A 10314-nucleotide genomic window follows, 5' to 3' on the forward strand; every position below is an offset into this window, starting at 1 on the left:
ATATTTCATTATGGAAGGATCCAGCCAATGGTTAGGCGGCTGTGGTTTTGGCAGAGGGAATTGATTGGTCAGGAGTAAAAGGTAATTTCTCCAGAGCGAAAATCAAGATTTTACTTGCAAATTTCTTCCTACAAATTTACAAAACTTTCTACAACGTGACAACAATGACAGAACTAACGAACACACTCAAATTGAAAATCTGCAAGTGTATTTTTGATTCATAGTACTAAATTGACTTTCAATCATTGTGAATATAATATATATTCAAATATCAACTTACAAGTTTGCAACCATTGTTAAAACCTCACTAGGGTATGTGGGACCACCTCGTCAACAGCCAGTGAAACTGCAGGGCGCCAAATTCAAAACAACAGAAATCCCATCATTTAAATTCCTCAAACGTACAAGTATTTTACACCATTTTAAAGATACACTTGTTGTAAATCCAGCCAAAATGTCCGATTTCAAAAAAGGTTTTACGACGAAAGCACACCAAACGATTATGTTAGGTTAGAGCCAAGTCACAGAAAAAGACAGCCATTTTTCCAGCCAAAGAGAGGAGTAACAAAAAGCAGAAATAGAGATAAAATGAATCACTAACCTTTGATGGTCTTCATCAGATGACACTCATAGGACTTTTAACGTAAATAATCGATAAAATTGAAGACGGGATGATCTGTGTTCAATACAGGATTAAAACCAACTGTAGCTAGCTTTCTGGTCATGCGCTTCTAACAAACAGGACACTTCGAGTGACCCTCCTTCAAGATGGCCGTACCTCTTCATTACACAAAGGAATAACCTCAACCAATTTCTAAAGACTGTTGACATCCAGTGGAAGTGGTAGGAACTGCAAGAAGGTCCCTTAGAAATCTGGTTTCCCAATGAAAACTCATTGAAAAGAGAGTGACCTCAAAAAGAAAAACATCTGAATGGTTTGTCCTCGGGGTTTCGCCTGCTAAATAAGTTATGTTATACTCACAGACATGATTCTATTAGTTTTAGAAACTTCAGAGTGTTTTATATCCAAATCCACTAATAATATGCATATCTTATCTTCTGGGGATGAGTAGCTGGCAGTTTAATTTGGGTATGCTTTTCATCCAAAATTCCGAATGCTGCCCCCTACCCAAGAGAAGTTAAATCCTTCACACATCATGATATAAGCTTGCGAAATTAAATTACACATTTGCGAATCGTCCTTGCAACCACGAATCTGAATGTGCGACCATGAAATTCTAAATACAAACTCACGTAGTTCTTTCATCATTATAATCCCATACCATTTGAAAAAATGTATGGAAGTACTGTATAAAAATAAGGGGTTAAATACATGTCAAAAAAATAAAATATGAATGTTTCCTTATCTTTCTTATATCTCTCAGATATAGGACAGACACTTCAGAACAAAGTCCCCCCAGAAAAAGCAAAAGGAACTATCTGTTCTTCCATGTATTGAATCTGTTATTCAATGTACTTGTATGGGCTAATAGCAGTAAGGCCAAAATGATATTTTTTATAGATATTTTTATACTTCAAGAGTTCTTAAAATTCTAAATCAAATAGCTAAATTATCCTTGGTATGGCCTTCTTCAAACAATTCCATATAGTTTAGTAGACCCCCCCCCCCCCCCCCTTCACCGGTTTAGACAGGGCTTAGACACTTATGGGTTAACAAGAAAACAGTGAATATTCCTGAGTGGCTGAGTTACAGTTTTGACTTAAATATACTTGAAAATCTATGGCAAGACATTAAAATTGTTGTCTAGCAATGATAAACAACCAATTTGAGCTTGAACAGTTTTGAAAAGAATAATAGGCAAATGTTGCACAATCCAGGTGTGGAAAGCTCTTTTACGCAGAACCCAAACCGGCTGCGCGCGGGCGCCATCGTGCATAAATGTATTTTGTTCCACTACATCAAACGCGATCACGACAAGCAGGAACTTCTTATGGCTGAGATCCCGCTAACGGGATTGAAATGTCAACAGCCAGTGAAAGTGTAGGGTGCCAAATTCAAACAACAGAAATCTCATAATTAAAATTCCTCAAACATACAAGTATTTTACACCATTTTAAAGATACACTTCTTGTTAATCCCACCACAGTGTCCGATTTCAAATAGGATTTACAGCGAAAGCACCACAAACGATTATGTTACGTGAGTGCCTATTCACAGAAAAACACAGCCATTTTTCCAGCCAAAGAGAGGTGTCACAAAAAGCAGAAATAGAGATAAATTAATCACTAACCTTTGATGATCTTCATCAGATGACACTCATAGGACTTCATGTTACACAATACATGTATGTCATATTTATATAAAAAAATCTCAGTATACATTGGCGCGTTATGTTCAGTAGTTCCAAAAACATCTGGTGATTTTGCAGAGAGCCACATCAATTTACAGAAATACTCATCATAAATGTTGATGAAAAAACAAGTGTTATACATGGAACTTTAGATAAACTTCTCCTTAATGCAACCACTGTCAGATTTCAAGAAAGCTTTACCGAAAAAGCAAACCATGCAATAATCTGAGTACAGAGCTCAGAGACCAAAACAAGCCAAACAGATATCCGCCATGTTGTGTAGTCAACAGAAGTCAGAAATAGCATTATAAATATTCACTCACCTTTGATGATCTTCATCAGAATGCACTCCCAGGAATCCCAGTTCCACAATAAATGTTTGAATTGTTCGATAAAGTTCATCATTTATGTCCAAATAACTCCTTTTTGTTAGCGCGTTCAGCCCAGTAATCCAAATTCATGACGCGCGAGCAGACGAAAAGTCAAAGAGTTCCATTACAGTCCGTAGAAACATGTCAAACGATGTATAGAATCAATCTTTAGGATGTTTTTAATATAAATCTTAAATAATGTTCCAACCTGAGAATTCCTTTGTCTGTAGAAATGCAATGGAACAGAGCTCGCTCTCACGTGAACGAGCGTCACCAGCTCGTGGCTCTCTGGCAGACCTCTGACTCATTCCCCTCTCATTCCCCCCTCCTTCACAGTAGAAGCATCATACAAGGTTCTAAAGACTGTTGACATCTAGTGGAAGCCTTAGGAAGTGCAATATGACCAATATCCCACTGTATCTTCAATAGGGAATGAGTTGAAAAACTACAAATGTCAGATTTCCCACTTGGATTTTTTCTCAGGTTTTTGCCCGCCATATGAGTTCTGTTATACTCACAGACATCATTCAAACAGTTAGAAACTTCAGAGTGTTTTCTATCCAATACTACTAATAATATGCATATCTTAGCTTCTGGGACTGAGTAGCAGGCAGTTTACTCTGGGTACCTCTGGGCACCTTATTCATCCAAGCTACTCAATATTGCCCCCAGCCATAAGTTAAAATATCAAAACAAACTCTGAACCAATGACATTAATTTGGGGACAAGTCGAAAAGCATTAAACATGTATGCACTTGCTAGCTAATTTGTCCTCTTTAGCTAGCTTGCTGTTGCTAGCTAATTTGTCCTGGGATATAAACATTGAGTTGTTATTTTACCTGAAATGCACAAGGTCCTCTACTCCGACAATTAATCCACACATAAAACGGCCACCCGAATCGTTTCTAGTCATCTCTCCTCCTTCCCGGCTTTTTCATCTTTGAATTTATATGGTGATTGGCATCTAAACTTTCATAGTATTACCACGACAACCGGAAAAACATTTCGTCTTTCAATCACACACGTGGGTATAACCAATGAGGAGATGGCACGTGGGTACCTGCTTCTATAAACCAATGAGGAGATGGGAGAGGCAGGACTTGCAGCGCGATCTGCGTCAGAAATAGGAATGACTTCTATTTTACACGGAACCCAAACCGGCTACGCGTGTGCGCCATCATGCGCTATCATGCATACATTTATTTTGTCCCCCTACACCAAACGCGATCACGACAAGCAGATTAAAATATCCTGTTACCCATACATTTATTTTGTCCCCCTACACCAAACGCGATCACGACAAGCAGATTAAAATATCAAAACAAACTCTGAACCAATTACATGAATTTGGGGACAGGTCGAAAAGCATTAAACATGTATGGCAATTTAGCTAGTTAGCTTGCATTTACTAGCTAATTTGTCCTATTTAGCTAGCTTGCTGTTGCTAGCAAATTTTTCCTGGGATATAAACATTGAGTTGTTATTTTATCTGAAATGCAGAAGGTTCTCTACTCCGACAATTAATCCACACATAAAACGGACAACCGAATCATTTCTAGTCATCTCTCCTCCTTCCAGGCTTTTTCATCTTTGAACTTATATGGTGATTGCATCTACACTTTCATAGTATTACCACGACAACCGGCAAAACAGTTAGTCTTTCAATCACCCACGTGGGTATAACTAATGAGGAGATGGCACGTGGGTACCTGCTTCTATAAACCAATGAGGAGATGGGAGAGGCAGGACTTGCAGCGCGATCTGCGTCAGAAATAGAAAGGAGTTATTTTAGCCCTTGGCATCGCAGGCGCTCGTTGGTGCGCGCGAGCAGTGTGGGTGCAATAATTTAATAACATGGATTTCTAAATTTATTTTGTAACGCTCGCGCACGCGACGTGTCCGGTCAGCATGTTAGCCCTTGGCAATGCAGACGCTCGTTGGCGCAATAATTGAATAACATAGATTTCAAAAATTATTTTGCAGTGCACGCGTGTGGTCAGCCTATTACACAGAAACACTCACAGCTGCAATTGCTACCAAAGGTGCTTTTAAAAAGTATTGACTCAGGGTGTGAATTCTTATGTAAATCTAATATTTTTGTGTTTCATTTTCAATAAATTTGCTAACATTTCTAAAAAACATGCTTTTTCACTTTGTCATTATGGGGTATTGTGTGTAGATGGGTAAAAAAAAATCTATTTAATCCATTTTGAATTCAGGCTGTAACACAACAAATTATAAGTCAAGGGATATGAATACATTCATATCACTGTATATACAGTATATACACTGAGTATACAAAACATTAGGAACACCTGCTCTTTCCATGACATAGACTGACCAGGTGAATCCAGGTGAAAGCTATGATCCCTTATTGATGTCACTTGTTAAAGCCACTTCAATGAGTGTAGATGAAGGGGCGGAGACAGGTTAAAGAAGGATTTTTAAGGCTTGAGACAACTGAGACATGGATTGTGTATGTGTGCCATTCAGAGGGTGAATGGGCAAGACAAAAGATTTAAGTGCCTTTGAATGGGGTATGGTAGTAGGTGCCAGGCACACCGGTTTGTGGCAAGAACTGCAACGCTGCTGGGTTTTTCAAGTTCAACAGTTTCTCATGTGTATCAAGAATGGTCCACCACCCAAAGGACATCCAGCCAACTTGATACAACTGTGGGAAACCTTGGAGTCAACATGGGCCACCATTTCTGTGGAACGCTTTCGACACCTTGTAGAGTCCATGCCACGAATTGAGGCTGTTCTGAGGGCAAAAGGTGGGGGTGCAACTCAATATTAGGAAGGTGTTCTTAATGTTTTGTACACTCAGTGTATACGAAATACTGGCTGTATGAACCACGTCCACTTCTAGAGACCTTAACAAAGGCTTCCAAACTTGCAGTGACTACAGGGAAAGACAGACCAAGGACATGACATTTACTCAACCATTAAAAGTTTGAGACTTGCTGCCAATCCAATCTGTCCACTTGCTGCCAATCCAATCTGTCCCCTATACCCATTGAATTGTTGCGGTACTTCTACCACGTTTCATTTGACATCTTTGTCATTTAGCAGATGCTCTTATCCAGAGCGACTTACAAGAGAAATTAGGGTTAAGTACCTTGCTCAAGGGATATTGACAGATTCTTCACCTAGTCGGCTCTGGAATTCAACAGCTCCACGTGGTCTTCATCGATGGGGATGGATCACTGTCTAGTGGAGGGGGCTGGGGAAGATTCAAGCCCTTCGACTCTATTCCCTCCTGGACTTCTTGCAGTTGCTCTGCTACTGGGGCCATATCCTCGGGCTGGTCCCCGGGTGCAGCATTTAGTCCATCAGGAACCTGGTTTAGTGGCTGTTAATAGTAACCTCCATTATCCTCCTCCCCGTCTCCCACACCTGAAGGTAGACTCAGAGATATGACATACAGAAGATGCAGAAAGTAAACAGTGTAGTGGGTCAATTTCCGCAACAACTAAGAGCGTTGAAGCACAAGGTTCAACTCCTCTGCTGTTTTTGGTGCCCTGGCTACCACTCGGTGAACAGCGTAAAGTGCACAAATGCGGGGCGGGGGGGTATGCCTTATGATTAACGAGACGTGGTGTGATCATCATAACAACACACAGGAACTCAAGTCATTCTGTTCACCTGATCTAGAACTCCTCACAATCAAATGTCGACCGCATTATCTACCAAGGGAATTCTCCTCGATCATAATCACAGCCGTATATATTCCCCCCCAAGCAGACACATCGATGGCCCTGAACGAACTTTATCTGACTCTTTGTAAACTGGAAACCACACACCCTGAGGCTGCATTCATCGTAGCTGGGGATTTTAACAAGGCTAATCTAAAAACAAAACTCCCTAAATTCTATCAGCATATCGATTGTGCTACCAGGGCTGGTAAAACCCTGGATCATTGTTATACTAACTTCCGCGACGCATATAAGGCCCTCCCCCGCCCTCCTTTCGGAAAAGCTGACCACGACTCCATTTTGTTGATTCCAGCCTACAAACAGAAACTAAAACAACAAGCTCCGGCGCTCAGGTCTGTTCAACGCTGGTCCGACCAATCTGATTCCACGCTTCAAGACTGCTTCGATCACGCGGATTGGAATATGTTCCGCATTGCGTCCAACAACAACATGGACGAATATGCTGATTCGGTGAGCGAGTTCATTAGGAAGTGCATTGACGATGTCGTACCCACAGCAACGATTAAAACATTCCCAAACCAGAAACCGTGGATTGACGGCAGCATTCGCGTGAAACTGAAAGCGCGAACCACTGCTTTTAACCAGGGCAAGGTGACCGGAAACATGACCGAATACAAACAGTGTAGCTATTCTCTCCGCAAGGCTATCAAACAGGCTAAGTCCCAGTACAGAGACAAAATAGAGTCGCAATTCAACAGCTCAGACACAAGAGGTATGTGGCAGGGTCTACAGTCTATCACGGATTACAAAAAGAAAACCAGCCCCGTCGCGGACCAGGATGTCTTGCTCCCAGACAGGCTAAATAACTTTTTTGCCCGCTTTGAGGACAATACAGTGCCACTGACACGGCCCGCTACCAAAACCTGCGGGCTCTCCTTCACTGCAGCCGAGGTGAGTAAAACATTTAAACGTGTTAACCCTCGCAAGGCTGCAGGCCCAGACGGCATTCCCAGCCGCGTCCTCAGAGCATGCGCAGACCAGCTGGCTGGTGTGTTTACGGACATATTCAATCAATCCTTATCCCAGTCTGCTGTTCCCACATGCTTCAAGAGGGCCACCATTGTTCCTGTTCCCAAGAAAGCTAAGGTAACTGAGCTAAACGACTACCGCCCCGTAGCACTCACTTCCGTCATCATGAAGTGCTTTGAGAGACTAGTCAAGGACCATATCACCTCCACCCTACCGGACACCCTAGACCCACTCCAATTTGCTTACCGACCCAATAGGTCCACAGACGACGCAATCGCAACCACACTGCACACTGCCCTAACCCATCTGGACAAGAGGAATACCTATGTGAGAATGCTGTTCATCGATTACAGCTCAGCATTTAACACCATAGTACCATCCAAACTCGTCATCAAGCTCGAGACCCTGGGTCTCGACCCCGCCCTGTGCAACTGGGTCCTGGACTTCCTGACGGGCCGCCCCCAGGTGGTGAGGGTAGGTAACAACATCTCCACCCCGCTGATCCTCAACACTGGGGCCCCACAAGGGTGAGTTCTGAGCCCTCTCCTGTACTCCCTGTTCACCCACGACTGCGTGGCCATGCACGCCTCCAACTCAATCATCAAGTTTGCGGATGACACTACAGTGGTAGGCTTGATTACCAACAACGACGAGACGGCCTACAGGGAGGAGGTGAGGGCCCTCGGAGTGTGGTGTCAGGAAAATAACCTCACACTCAACGTCAACAAAACAAAGGAGATGATTGTGGACTTCAGGAAACAGCAGAGGGAGCACCCCCCTATCCACATCGACGGGTCAGTAGTGGAGAAGGTGGAAAGTTTTAAGTTCCTCGGTGTACACATCACGGACAAACTGAATTGGTCCACCCACACAGACAGCGTTGTGAAGAAGGCGCAGCAGCGCCTCTTCAACCTCAGGAGGCTGAAGAAATTCGGCTTGTCACCAAAAGCACTCACAAACTTCTACAGATGCACAATCGAGAGCATCCTGTCGGGCAGTATCACCGCCTGGTACGGCAACTGCTCCGCCCACAACCGTAAGGCTCTCCAGAGGGTAGTGAGGTCTGCAGAACGCATCACCGGGGGCAAACTACCTGCCCTTGTTACGGCTTTCTTCCTGAGGTGAAGGAGAGGACCAAAATGCAGCGTAGCCAGTGCTCAACATGTTTAATTCAAGAACAAGTGAACACTATAAACAACTTACAAAATAACAAACGTGAAAACCGATACAGACCTATCTGGTGCAGAACACAGACACAGAGACAGGAAACAAACACCCACAAAACACAGGTGAAACCCAGGCTGCCTAAGTATGACTCTCAATCAGGGACAACGATTGACAGCTGTCTCTGATTGAGAATCATACCAGGCCGAACACAAACTCCCAACATAGAAATACAAACATAGACAAACCCACCCAACTCACGCCCTGACCAACTAAAATGAATACAAAACAAAGGAAAACAGGTCAGGAACGTGACAGCCCTCCAGGACACCTACACCACCCGATGTCACAGGAAGGCCATAAAGATCATCAAGGACAACAACCACCCAAGCCACTGCCTGTTCACCCCGCTATCATCCAGAAGGCGAGGTCAGTACAGGTGCATCAAAGCAGGGACCGAGAGACTGAAAAACAGCTTCTATCTCAAGGCCATCAGACTGTTAAACAGCCACCACTAACATTTAGCGGCCGCTGCCAACATACTGACTCAACTCCAGCCACTTTAAAAATGGGAATTGATGGAAATTATGTAAAAATGTACCACTAGCCAATTTAAACAATGCCACTTAATATAATGTTACATACCCTACATTACCCATCTCATATGTATATGTATATACTGTACTCTATATCATCTACTGCATCTTGCCATCTTTATGTAATACATGTACCACTAGCCACTTTAAACTATGCCACTTTATGTTTACATACCCTACAGTACTCATCTCATATGTATATACCGTACTCTATACCATCTACTGCATCTTGCCTATGCCGTTCTGTACCATCACTCATTCATATATCTTTATGTACATATTCTTTATCCCTTTACACTTGTGTGTATAAGGTAGTAGTTGTGGAATTGTTAGGTTAGATTACTTGTTGTTATTACTGCATTGTCGGAACTAGAAGCACAAGCATTTCGCTACACTCGCATTAACATCTGCTAACCATGTGTATGTGACTAATAAAATTTGATTTGATTTGATTTGAAATGCGGAGATACTGTGTGAGAGCGAAGTCTTGCATCTCGTTCATCTCAATATCTGTGGTGCTGCTCCTAGCAACGTAATTTTGCTGAGTCTACCTTTGAAATTGGTATAGCACTCCCACTCACGGGTGCAATAAATGTAGCCTCTTACAATGCACGCCTAAAAAAATATGCTAAAGCTAGAATCCTTAGTTTCAACATGCATTGTTGGACATATAAATTAATGATATACACCCATTAATTCTTGAAGAATATAACTTGCACTACATTAACTAAAGTATGAGGACACCTGCTCGTCGAACATCTCATTCCAAAATCACAGGCATTAACATGGAGCTGGTTCCCCTTTTCTGCTAAGAGCCTCCATTCTTCTGGGAAGCCTTTCCACTAGATGTTGGAACATTGCTGCGGGCACTTGCTTCCATTTAGCCACGAGCATTAGGGAGGTTGGGCACTGTTGGCCGATTAAGCCTGGCTCGCAGTAGGCATTCCAATTCATCCCAAAGGTGTTCGATGGGATTGAGGTCAGGGCTCTGTGCAGGCCAGTCAAGTTCTTCCACATCGATCTCAACAAACCATTTCTAACCATTGTAAGAACCTCACTTTGTGCACGGGGAACTTGTCATGCTGAAACAGTAAAGGGTCTTCCCCAAACTGTTGCGACCAAGTTAGAAGCACAGAGTCATCTCGAATATCATTGTATGCTGTAGCATTAAGATTGTCACTGGAAC

The sequence above is a fragment of the Salvelinus alpinus genome, chromosome 2 (assembly GCF_045679555.1).
Source record: "Salvelinus alpinus chromosome 2, SLU_Salpinus.1, whole genome shotgun sequence".
Classification (NCBI taxonomy): Eukaryota; Metazoa; Chordata; class Actinopteri; order Salmoniformes; family Salmonidae; genus Salvelinus; species Salvelinus alpinus.